We start from the raw sequence: 13,591 nt of genomic DNA, 5'->3' as shown, positions 1-13,591 counted from the left end.
GTGTCCTTCAAGAACCTCTGAGTCTAAAGCAAATTAACATGCAGGTATGAGAATTAATGTTTGAGGGCTTCTATCTCTCTAGCAGGGTTTCACAGAAAGTAATGACAGGTTTATTTCAGAGGCTGGCTGTTAAAGCCCCCAAAAAGCTGCTTGGTGGTAGAAAAGGCCAGCCTCTCCAATCTGCTAGCACTGTCCCCACTCACCTGAATACACTTTCTTTGCCTCCCACCTTCTATGCCTATATCCTGTGCTTTTCTCGTGGCCTGTACATCTGCTCTTATAGTGGGCTATTTAGTGGAGGCAGGGGATGGGAGAGCCATGTAATCTCAGGAGAACCAGGAAGTGCTAAGAGACAAGATCCACAAAAGTAAGAACCATGGCTTTACTCATTTTATATTTTCCTCTGCCAAGAGTAATATATCAGACAGTTGGGTGAGTTACTTGTCCATTGGCCTTCAGCTCCTTAAGTGCCTTTCCTTATTCCCCTCTGATCAGGGAGAGCTAGAAACCTGCAAAATAAACTTTCTTCCCAGCTAGCTTCCCCTTAGCTTCTATCATTGGTAGAAAAGGATGGGAGGAATTTGAAAGACAGAAGGGAGAGCCATTTTTTTTCTGCTTTAGGTGATGGCTCCTGCAGATGCAACTCTCCTAGACTCCATGAGCACTCCACAAGCAGCAGCATTTATACATGACTTCATACTCCCCAGGTCCTGTGGTGTAATGAGAGTGTGTGCTCCTGGATTCCTGGAGAGAAGTAGAGGTGGTAATTGAAACAGTAGCTCTTGTGGAGACCCCATTAGTCTTAGTGGTCAAGGAACACAGGCTCTGTGAACATCATTTTTCCTTATGATTCTCCAACCCTAGGGGTGGATGGGAGCTTTCTTCAGTTGCTAATCTCTGGGTAATGTCACCACTTACCATTTTTCAATTTTTCAATTCCAGACTCCTTTCAACTCCTTTACAGTTTTGTTGAGATATACCACATGTATTTATAATCTGATAAATTTTAACATAAGTATATACTGTGATATCATCATCACAATAAAAATAACAAATGTGATTTCTCATGCTACAAAAGTTTGTCATGCTCTTTTGTAATCTCTCCCCCTTCTTCCCTCACCACAGATCTGCTTCTTGTCATCATAGCTTGCATTTTCTAGAATTTTACATAAATGGAATCGTACAATATTTTCTTCTTTAAAATCTGAGTTCTTTCACTCAGCACAATTAAAATGACCTATGTTACATATTTTAATCTTTTATTCCTTTTTTGTTGCTACATAGTATTCTATTGTTTATATGTATCACAGTTTGTTTTTCATTCACCTTTTGGCAGACATTTGTTTCTAGTGTTAAGCTATTACAAATAAAGCTGCTATGATCATTTGTGTACAAGTTTTTGTATGGGTATCTTCTTTCATTTCTCTTGGGTAAACACTTAAGCTTGTAATGACTGGATTATATGGTAGTTGTATATCTCACTCTTTAAGAAACAGCAAAGTAATTTTCCATAGTTGTATTATTTTACATTCCTACCAGCAGTACATGGGAATTTCAGTTGCTCCACATTCTTATCAACACTTGATATGTAATGTCTTTTTAAAATTTTTTTTTTAATATTTATTTTTGACAGAGAGAGAGAGAGAGAGAGAGACAGAGAGAGAGAGAGAGACAGAGCATGAGTGGGGGAGGGACAGAGAGAGAGGGAGACACAGAATCCGAAGCAGGCTCCAGGCTCTGAGCTGTCAGCATGAAGCCTGACACGGGGCTGGAACTCAACGGACACGAGATCATGACCTGAGCTGAAGTCGGATGCTCAACCAATTGAGTCACCCAGGCGCCCCAATACGTCATGTTTTTAACTTTACCCACTCTACTCCTTCCAACACTTTTGTAACCAGTTCCCTAAATTAAATTCCTCTGTTTAAGATACCTAGAGTTATTTCTTTTTCTTTTTTCCTAATTGTATGCTGAGTCAATATAAAAATTAAGTGACTCAATACTCAATCTGTATTAGGCGAATGAATGAATAATTTATTGAAAGGAAAGCTCTCAGGGCTATGAAAGTATGAAAAATCAAGAATCCTATCTAGGCAGGCAGAAACTATGATGAAATGAGAATATAAAGCCTCTATTGAAGTATAGGCACAGGAGAGAAGCAACAAAGAATCTCTAGGAAACACATAGGGGAAAGTTCAGAGGTTATTAGATAGGAAACATTTAAAAGAGTAAATTGCTAGTGTTTGGAAATAGAGACTATATAATGGGAGAGTATAGATGAGAATCAGTATCTTTACTAATTACTAAATCAGTAATTTAGTAAATAGGAATGGCAATCAATAGAAAAGATAATGGCTTGCATCCAGTGGATTTCTTTTTTGTTTTTAATTAAAAAAATTTTCTTTAATGTTTATTTATTTTTGGAGGAGAGAGAGACGGAGCATGAGGGTGGGAGGGGCAGAGAGCAAGAGGGAGACACAGAATCTGAAATGGGCTCCAGGCTCTGAGCTGTCAGCACAGAACCCAATGTGGGACTCTTAACTCATGAGCCATAAGATCATGACCTGAGCCAAAGTCGGATGCATTGACTGAGCCACTCAGGCGCCCCTCAGTGGGTTTCTACATAAGGGTAAATTTGAATAAGAAGGAGGGGTTTCATGAATCCCAATTAGAATAAGAACTTAACTGAGACAAGAAAACATAAACAAGCAACTCACATGCCCCAGGTCAGCCTGTTTGAGATGAGAACAGCCTATGTCTTCTAGACAGGTTACTGGGGTGTGTGGGTGGGATAAGTCAATTTGCTGTGGAGTCTTTCTAGTCTGATGATTCAGAAGCTAGAGAAGGAGGAAAAGAGGAATGGGGATGACTCTTGCTTGGAACATGAAGCTGTTACGGAACCAGGCTGGAACACTGGCAGAAAAACCAAGCAGCACTCGGAGATCTTGGTGGATTGGAGATTTATGTAACACCGGCGGGCTCAGAGGAGACTGTTTCTCCAAAGATCTGAGCCCCGAATGTGAGTGGGAAGGGTAATTTATAGTTATCAGCCTCCATATTTGTGTGTGTGTGTGTGGGGGGGGGGGGGGTTCATGCATGCAGCAAACAAAGGAAGAAGAACCCGGAGGAGGGGTCTCTAAGCTAGAGACCAGAGTTTATTTTAGCCCCATTAACCATCTTTGGTGTACTTTATCCACTTCTCCAGCAAAGCAACCTGAAACATTGCCTCCTCCTCTCAACAACACCATTTGCTAGTTGATTCTACTGCCCTGTCTGCCTTAAGGAGTTCCCCACATATTCACTTTGCATCATCTACTATTTTTAACCCTCAGAAGGATGGGGGCTCTGTGTTCCAGTCCTATTGCTCTGCCATGGCACTTGGAACAATGATAGTCTTTCACTCATTCATTCATTTCTTTATACATTTATTGAGCTCCAACTATCTGCCAGGCACCAGGGATAGGAAGATTAATAAGAAATCATCTCTGATCTCAAGGAGGTCATACTGTAGAAGGAAAAGCAAACACATCAGTAATTCCCTATGAGGGCATGAGAGCAGTATGTCCTTTATGGGGAAAGCAGGGAAGATTCTACAGTGGAGGTGGCTTCAACAGGGGGTTTGAAGACCAATTGAATTTGCCCAGCAGAGCAGGCAGAGGAGGGGGAGTAGCCATATGAAAGGTACATAGATGGGAAAACATCAGAGAAAAGTGAAGTTTGGTGCTTCCAGAGGCGGGGGCAGAAGCATGGCTGATAGCTGGAGTAGGAGGAGAGAGAGTTGTGGCATCTTTTGGGAGATTCTTAGGACTATGACAAAGATGTTAAGAGAAACAGAATGAAGGGGTAAAATGGAAGCAGATTGTCAGGTTGTAGACTTTTAGAGACAGTGGGAAATGAGTGGTATCACTTTTATAAGCTTACTCTTGCCTTCTGCAGATGGAGAGCTTGCCACCAGCTGGGTACCTCTGATACTCTGATATTAGAACTTGGCCTTACTTCTGATAGAGAAGGGAAGTGAAAGGGAAAGAATCATAGTGGTTAGAGACATGGAATGCTATCCTAAAGAGCCAATATGCCATTTCAGGAGTAGGATGTATTGTGTATTTGGAAGTCATCAAAGGTATTGGGGCCTGCCCACAGCTGTAGCTACAGAGAGCTTATGTGAGAAGTGAGATCTGAAATGGAAATCTATCAGAAAACATCTGCACGTGAAAAACAGTGAGGGCTAGACCCAAGGTAGCGTCAGCAGGAAGGGAAAGTGGGGGTGGACTGAGACATTTTAACCAGAGAATTGGCAAGAACTGGGGATGACTATCTGGAGGCTGAAGGAAAGGAAGGAGCTGGAGAGGCCTCCAAGGAGTCAGGCCTGTGATGCAGAGCAGAGAGTGGCCTTCTTCACAGAGACCGGAAATGGAGAGAAAACAGTGGGTTGATGTGTGGTATAAGCGCCCGTGGAGGATGCAAACGGAGGTGTCCAGGATGTAGCTGGAGATGAGTGCCTCATGCTTAAGAAAGAGACTGAAGTCATGTGTGTAGACTTAATCATCAGGAGTATGTGTGCGGCGGCTGAAGTCACTAGAGAAATTGAGAACGCTTTGGGAGAATGAAGGGAGTGAAGGAGCATGAGACCCTGGTGAATATCAGTGCTCAAGCAGGGGAGGAACAGAAGCCAGGAAGCAATAGTCAGGGAAAATGCCCTGCAGGAGAGGAGTGGATTTAGCAGTTAGGGTCTCACTGGTGAGCAGTATCAGTAGGGTCTGGGGTGAGGTTGTGCAGAAGAGGCAGATACAGCCTTTCAGGAAGGATGGAAGGTGAAGGGCCAGGGAACCAGGGGAGCTTTAAAATAAATGAAGGGTGAGGGAGACGCAAACATGTAGATAGGCAGAAGAGAGGAAATGGGGGAGGCAGAGATGAATGGAAATTGAGGAGCCAAAGTCATGGAGTAATCAAAAGGGATATAATCATAAGCCAAGAAGAAGGATAAGTCCTCTATTCCTGAAACAGGAGGGAGGGAGGTAAAGACATACTCAGATCTGGAGGTGGTAGGAAGGAATCTGAGCAAGTCACATGATGGGGAACCTCTACCTTCTATGTAAAGAAGAGGCTGAGTTACCTAGTTGGAGGCTGGTGGGAAGAAGCAGGGAGTTAGAGAGGGCAATCAAGCCACTCCTCACACTCACGCTCCGTACCCAATTTGTTAAATTCTCTTCCTACTTTTTTCCTACTCTAAATTTTAAGATTTTTAAGGATGTTAATACAGAGGTGTGCATTATTTCTCACTGTGCTAAGTCAAGGAAATCAAAATCCTGAAATAACAGACCCTCTACTTAGAGGTGAGAGAAATCTCAGCTAGTTAAGAAGAAAATATATCTTCTTCTAACTGAAACAAAACAAAATGAAAACACAAAGAAATATTCTTCTACATCTTTAACTATGCCTGTCAATGTTATTTCTAACTCAGGAGTAATAAAACATCTGAATTTCAGAGATTGTTGCTATAGCTTGTGGATGTAACTATAACTTCCATGAAGGTGGTAATCCTCATTGGTCTTGTTTTAAAACGTGTTATTCTGGTAATATTCCCTACGAGATTTTTTTTTTTTCTGAAAAGCATATGTATTGTGAGTCCTCTAAGTCAGAAGAGGGTTATGGACACTTCTCTCATCTCATTTGTGCAAAGGTAATATTAATAATAATAATAAAACTAAATTCTATGACTCTTTTATCTTGCTTAAACAGTTTGAAAAAATAATTCATGGAAATTAACAATAATAAATGCTTGAGAAGTTATGTGGTAAATGAAAAAAATGGCTAAGGGCAAAGTTAAGGTTAGCATGCTCAATGGGGATGCCCTTACACTGTAACTCCAGGCTGTTCTTCAGTTTTACACAGCCTGAGGGACAGGAGAGGAAGGTTCTGGAAGCTCAAGGCGCTGTGGGGGCTCTGGAACTGAGCCAGAGGACTAGAAAGACCTCCTTCTAATCAGACCTTTGACTCTGAGGGTCCTTTCCCAGGCACTGACTGAGGAGAAGCAGCTCCTGGGGGAGCTGCATGCCCCTCTGGCTATCTTTGGAAGCCGTTAGCAAGGTTTTCTAGTGCACAAAACAGCACTGCTATCTTTGTTTGCAGAGACAAGCTACCTATCCATCTCAGTAGGATGTCCCTTTGGGTTACTTTCCCAATACTGACAACTGAGTCACAGGGACCCAGACATTGTCTCCGACCAGAGCCTTCCTAGGGCCAAGAATGTTCATATTTGTGTGAGATGCTGGATGGATATGGGGCGGTAATCTGGAAGAGAAGTTAAACACCTGTGGCAATAGAGATCCGATCATTCGCTTTGTGGAGATTACATGCTATCATGGTTTGTAACTTCTGAGGGACATGGATCCTTCCAAGTATGTGAGGAAACGTATGGACTTTCTTTCTTTCCTTCTTTTTTGTTAATAAAGTTTGTTTATTTATTTTGACAGAGAGAGAGTGTGCGAGCGCGCACACACACATGAGGAGGGGCAGAGAGGACAGAGAGAATCCCCAAGCAGGCTCCACGCTATCAATACAGAGCTGGACATGTGGATCAATCTCATGACCCTGAAATCATAACCTGAGCCTAAATCAAGAGTTGGCTGCTTAACTGACTGAGCTACCCCGGTGCCCCTAGATTTTTATCTCTAAAAAATGTGATGAGGTTTTTGGGGTGATAGTGGGGTTTGTGGGGCACAGAGCCAATGGCCAAGAAAGAATTGTTGAAGACGTCTTTGGTGTAAAAAGGTAGATTCTACTGAAGCACGGGGACAAGACCCATGGGCAGGAAAAGCTGCCCTGGAACCATGAGGAGAGACTGGTTTTATACTATGGAGTTGTGGGGAGGTAAAGTCCAGGGGAAATCTTTAGCAAGATTTTCATAAACTAAAGACTCACAGGATACCGTAGGTCTAGCTATTGTCAAGCTAAGTTTGTTTTTCCCTCTAGCAAAGCATTAGCATTAAGACAGTAGGGAGTTCAGGGAGAAAGGTTTCACTCTGTCAGTCTCAAGTATTTGTCAGTGGGATGCAGGTGATAAAGAAATTTAATTCTGTCATTTCCTTCTGCCTTTGTTTCCCACATCACTATGGAGGGGTGATGGAGACTTGGGTCCTATAGAACTGTGATCTCTATCAGTTAACCATTTGTTTTCCACTTTCCTTTGTTCTTGGGCAGCCAGGAGTGCCTGAGGAGTATCACACATATCCCATCTGGGTGTGGGGGGTATGGAGGGTGTTTGTGGCCTGTCAGCTTGCCTTATGCTCCCTCGTCAAATGCACAGGCATGTCTGGATGTGCAATTTGTCATACTATGTTGGGGGTTCAGGTGCATGGTTCCTTTCCATAGTCCTTGTTCATGAACCCCCAACACATACAACTACTCACCAGCAGTAGAGGATTTCCTCTGAATATAATTCCTAGAGCACATACTTCAGAAACACCTCGGATGTGCACATTTGTGGGTCCATTCCAGACTCTGTGAATCTGAATTGGGGGTGAATCTGCATTGTAAACAAACTTCCCAGGGGATTCTGCAGAAATCTAAGTTTGAGAACCCTAAGTTCAGATCCTAGGTTGAGAATCTCAGTTCAGCAGAATTAAGCATTTTCTCTTATTTGCTCAACAGCTCACTCTCAGCCCTTTTGGGTTCTTTCTGCCTTCTGTCTCTAGCCAGCATGATCCTGGATTCTCCTCTCTACATCACCTTAGAGATACTCAGGACATGCAAAGGTTATTGGTGTAAATTCTGGAAAAACACTCACAAAGATAAATCTTATGCCCCAAATAAATAAATAATAGAGGACTCCCAAGAAGCCACATGGAATGTCTTGGGTGATCCGTGCCACAGTGGGGACCCATCACAGCTGCTGGCATCTATATGATCCGCACACAGCCATCTGTAAAAATATCACTTGTATACTAGCCTAAGCAGCCCTGGTGAATGGAAAGTTTTGAGAAGGCTTTGATGATTACAGTTTGTCACTTAGAGAAGCAGTGTGCAAACAACACCCGAGTATTGCTGGCTGCTCTGCTCAATATGCATCCTGGCCTTTTCATTGACCACAATGAATAATTCTCACTATGCTCCATCTCCCTATTAGTCAGATGTCACAAGCTCATTTTTTCATACCAGAGCCATATTTTAATACCATGTAGCAATGTTCTTCTTCAGGATTCTGTGTTGTTGTTGTTTTTTTTTAATTTTTTTTATGTTTATTTATTTCTGAGACAGAGAGAGACAGAACATGAGTGGGGGAGGGGCAGAGAGAGAGGGAGACACAGAAGGATTCTGTGTTTTTATTATCCATCATAATACCATAGGAGCATGCTTCCCCAAAGGCACAGAGACACACATATTGACCACTACCAAGGAAGCAATCAGTTCACAGGAAATTAAACTGGACTGTAACCACACATTTATTCCTCCACTTCTCACATTAGTAGTTTCCTTTGGAGAGTTTGCTGACCGATTCACAGACTGACTTAGTTTCCTACTGTGAGAAGGCTACAGAATTATTGCAATTATAATCACCTGCTATGATATCTGACACCACCATATTTATCAGAAGGCACAAATCCAAGTCCTGAGCCCATGTCATACAATTAGGCATCAGTATAAAAAGGCTCTGGATTGTGTTATGAATCTTTAAAAACTAGAATATGTCATCAAAAGGAAAATAAGGATTTAGTTTTCTTTCACTTCAACTCTGAAGCATTTGAACTTTGGACATTTAGAATCCACAAACCAAAATCAAGATGGCCAACATTTGAAGTTGTCTGTTTTTTTTAAAACTTTTTTTAATGTTTATTTATTTTTGAGAGAGAGACAGAGACAGAGCATGAGAGAGGAAGGGGCAGAGAGAAAGGGAGACACAGAATCCAAAGCAGGCTCCAGGCTCCAAGCTATTAGCACAGAGCCTAATGTAGGACTTGAACCCACAGACCTTGAAATCATGACCTAAGGCAAAGTCATACGCTTAACCAACTGCGCCATGCAGGTGCCCCTGAAATTGTCTGTTTTACATAAATGATTATATTAGCTATTGTATTCATAGACAGACATTGGTTTTTGCAGGTCTCTGGTGTGGGACATGTTACCAATCATGGGGAGAACTGGTCAATAAATGGAGTTGGGACAACTGTGTCACCTCACATCTCACAGCATGAAAAAATCAAGGAGGCCCAATTAGAAATGGAATAGAAAGTATGCATTGTACCAACACCTTTAAGAGATCACAGGGTCATCCTTAAGTGTTGATGTAACACTTCACACCAAAACCCTCTTAAACTCCAAGATGATATAAAAGGCGGGTTGTCTTGATTCTGTAGCCTCTGGCACTTTTCTCTCCCAGGCTGCTGAGACCCCCAAGTATTTAGGGGCATTTCCACAGTGACAAAGAAATTTGGGAGAGCTGTTTCCTCGAAAGCATGCTTTTACCCTCCTATGATCCTTTGCCCTGGTTGTTGACTGGGTCACTATTAAACAACCAAGAAAGTAACCCAAGCTAAGTGAGGTCACCATTCTCAACAGACTTCTTACCCATATTAGCACATGTGGTCTGACCTAGCTCAGCTTTCTATATGAAAAAAAAAAAAATAGATATGTACTTCCTCATACCATATAAAAATGAACTCCAGGTAGATTAAATATCTAAATGTGAAATTCAAAATTTTAAAACTGGAAGAGAGGCACCTGGGTAGCTCAGTCGGTTAAACATCCGACTTTGGCTCAGGTCATGACCTCACGGTCTGTGAGTTCGAGCCTTGCATCTGGCTCTGTGCTGACAGCTCAGAGCATACAGCCTGCTTCAGATTGTCTCTCTCTCTCTCTGCTCCTCTACCACTCACTCTCTCTCTCAAAAATAAACGTTAAAAAGAATTTAAAACAACTGGAAGAAGGTATGTCATAATGTTTTATTGTTTGAGGGAAAGATGATTTCTTTATAAAGATAGAAATCATTAAAGTACTGATATATATTATTATAAAAATGTTAAACTCCTATATGATAAAATATGTTATAAATTAAGTTTAAAGACAAGCCACTGTCAGGGAGAACATATTTATAACAGAGCAAATGGGAATTTATATCCAAATACCAATTAACATATGTGCTATGAATTAATAATAGTTAATATACATGAATACACTGTATCCTAAAAATTACTCTACATTTATACAGTAATCCTTTATATGTATTTCTTTCTACAGATAAGGAAACTTAGATGCAAAGGATTTAAATAACTTGTTCAATTTTATACAGCTGGGAATGGCCTGGGCCAGGACTCAGCAAAGGATATAAATAAGCCATTCAGAGAAGAAGTAACCTAACGATCAGTAGACTAGTATTAGAGAAATATAAGTTAAAACAATTAAATACTATTTCACACACATTGGATTGGCACAAATGCTTACCTTGCACAGTTAGTGAGAAAATTAGATATTATGTATTAAAAGCCATTTGGCCAGGACATGATACATAGCAGCGACTCAACACATGACAGTGGGTAGTATTTAGGCTCAGTGGGCAGTATTATTATAAAAGACAGTCTGCTTGCTATATATTTGCAGCTTGATGGAAGAGAGAATCGTGAGTTATTGTTTTAGTACATAATTAAGAGACATACTATCATTGTTTCCCATTGGGGAGAAAACCTCAAAGTATTCATTTGCTTGTTAGGAAGACTGACATACCTTATGGGTTACTGTTGGCTTATATATACGTTTTTCTATCAAATCTTCATATTTAATGTGTTTTGATAGTCGGCTTGACAGAAAGCAGCATTTCCAGAGGAAGGCCTATGTCACAGAACAATAAACATAAAACAACTTAAAATGATGATACAGAACTAATCCTAACATTCACCGAATAATTTTACAAATTTTACATATCTAGTCTTTCTCATCTTTACCCCATACATACAAAACAAAAAGTGGCTAGTGCTGTTTTTTTAATTATCTTGGAGAGGTTTGGGGAGCCATAGAGGATAGGCACCTTGTCCGTGGTCCTCCCATGGGTTAGTAGCAAATAAAGGCCATGGTAGCTTGTACTGTATCAACTTAGTCAAGCTGTATGGCTAGAATTCCTTCTCCTGTGTGGCCACAAGACAGTCCTCCTATGTGGGGCTTGAAAGGAAACAGAAGCCATGTTTATCTATACTCAGAAATATATTTCTACTCCATTTGGTTGTACCAGTTGACCCTTAAACAACACGGGTTAGGGACACCAACACCCCCACTCCCCACACAGTCAAAAATCCACATATAATTTTTTTAAGTTTATTTATTGAGAGAGAAAGAGAGAGAGAGAGTGTGAGCAAGTGGGGGAGGGGCAGAGAAAGAGGGAGAGAGAGAATCCCAAGCAGGCTCCGTGCTGTCAGCACAGAGCCTGATCTGGGGCTTAAACTCACAAATTATGAGATCACGACCTGAGCCAAAATCAAGAGCCAGACATTTAACTGACTGAGCCATCCAGCAGTCCTATAATTTTTGACTCCCCCCAAACTTAACTACTAACAGCTTACTATTGACCAGAAGCATTACAGATAATATAAACCGTCGATTAACATGCATTTTGCATGTTATGTGTTATTATATATACTGTATTCTTACAATTAAAGTAAGCTAGCGAAAAGAAAATGTTATTAAGAAAATCATAAGGGAGAGAGAATACATTAACAGTACTTTACTGTAAAATACCCAGGTATAAGTGGCCCCTCTGTTCAAGGGTCCACTGTGTATTTCTAACTGGTTTGTAGAGAGTCAGGTGTGGTTGCAGACCACGACTGATACCACAGATCTGCCTCCCACCTTGGTGTGAGACAGCAGCCAGACCCACAGCTCTTCTAGTTCCTGCTGGATTCCTCCTTGGGCTTCTGGGCTTTCTACCTCCTACCAGGTACACATTAGCTTTGTGACAACAGGCATACCAAGTATCTTCTTCAAGTTATCATTGAAATCAGAGCAGTGAAGTCGGTGAGAAACTGATGTGGCTTTTAGTTCATCCTTGCAGATTCCAGCTTGTCTCTGCTCTCTCTCATTTCATGCCCTTTCTTTCCTGACTGTCTTCCCTACTGACATCAGGCCCAGCTCCGGATGCGGAGATAACCTCCGTGTATAAGCTATTTAACTAGCTCCCACAATTTTGTAAGGCCAAATCCCTGTAATACATCCCATTCCTACTGGTATGCTTCTCTGATTGAACTCAAGAAGGAAATACTGAGATTCTTCCATATTCAATAACCATAATCATGGTTAATATTCTGTTGAATACCTTCCTATCTATGCTGCAGATGAGGTGATTCAAAAACAATTAAACAGTTTTTTAAATGTCATCCAAGTCAGATAGCTGGAAATTCTCACAGCAAGGGTCCATAGTCACTCATCTTTCAATTGCTCTAATGCAATTTATAAAGCAATAGCTTCTATTTTTCAGTATTACAAACAAAAAGCATAGACTTTTTTTTAAGAAGTTGTTTTAAACTGCAGATAAGCCAAAAAATATAATCACCTATAATCCCCACTCCAAGAGATAACAACCGTCAACATCTGGTTTTTATCCCTTCTGGTATTTTATCAAAGCATACAGTATATAATATACCATGTGCCCTTAAAAAATATTGAATTACATCACATATAATATTTGTATCTTTAAAATATAGTAGGGGGTGCCTGGGTGGCTCAGTTGATTAAGTGTCCGACTTCAGCTCACGTCATGATCTTGCATGAAATCTTTGTGAGTTCGAACCTCATGTTGGGCTCTGTGCTGACAGCTCAGAGCCTGGAGCCTGCTTTGGATTCTGTGTCTTCCTCTCTCTCCCCCTTCCCTGCCCATGCTCTGTCTCTCCCTCTCTCAAAAATAAACAAACATTAAAAAATCAAATTAAAATATAGTAGGAATGTTTTCTATAGAATGAAATATTCATCAGAAGCATCATTTTTGGCCTTATCATATTCCAATATAACAAACTTACATTACCTAATTGAGAATATTTAGGCTTTTTGTAGTTTTTATAGAACTCTAAGCAATATTATGATAGACATCCTTATAATTAAAGCTTCACAAAATGTAAATAGTTATTTCCTTAGAGCAAATCCCTAGATATGGAAATGCTGAATCAAAGGACTGCAAAATGATGTCTTCTGAAGCAAATTTTCTGACTTCCAACAACCAAGACCATGTCCTGCTCCTTCCTAAAAATTTGGTACTGCAATTAACTAGGCCAGTTTTTATCCCACTGTGTGCCATGAGTCACGCAATATCTACATCAGGAGGTTAAATTACTCTTTATAGGACATTTCATATGTGATAAAATGACTCAGAATTAGAGAGGCAAAACAACCCAGCTCCACATTCCATTTGTCAATAATTCTATTCTGCCCTCTTTTCATATTATACATTTTGAGTCTCCAGGGCTTGGCTTTTTTCTTAGTGCTAATGCAATTCTAGTGCTGAGCCTTGAGAATGTAGGCCCTTCTAGCAGTGGGTGAGAGACATCCCATCCCAAAAAGAAAAGAGGAAAGCATCTTTGTTATCTCCATGCCTCTGGAAAAACAGATTATTTGGCAT

The 13,591-nt window shown here is 40.8% G+C and overlaps 1 protein-coding gene across 10 annotated transcripts in view; it reads right to left on the bottom strand.

Annotated features, from left to right (window-relative positions):
* Nucleotides 1-13,591, bottom strand: part of NMS (neuromedin S) — a 46,393-nt gene that overhangs the window by 17,007 nt on the left and 15,795 nt on the right. For 9 of the 10 annotated variants that reach the window (XR_009248718.1, XM_058684438.1, XM_058684441.1 and 6 more), the window contains one exon: nt 10,717-10,821. The exons of the other annotated variant lie outside the window; for it this stretch is intronic. The gene's annotated coding sequence lies outside the window, so the exon portion shown is untranslated. The remainder of the gene's footprint in view (nt 1-10,716; nt 10,822-13,591) is intronic. 10 annotated transcript variants of the gene reach the window in all.

Source organism: Neofelis nebulosa, chromosome 9, assembly GCF_028018385.1.
Source record: "Neofelis nebulosa isolate mNeoNeb1 chromosome 9, mNeoNeb1.pri, whole genome shotgun sequence".
Taxonomy (NCBI): domain Eukaryota; kingdom Metazoa; phylum Chordata; class Mammalia; order Carnivora; family Felidae; genus Neofelis; species Neofelis nebulosa.
Note: the sequence above shows the minus strand (reverse complement) of the source record. Positions and strands in the feature narration are given on the sequence as shown.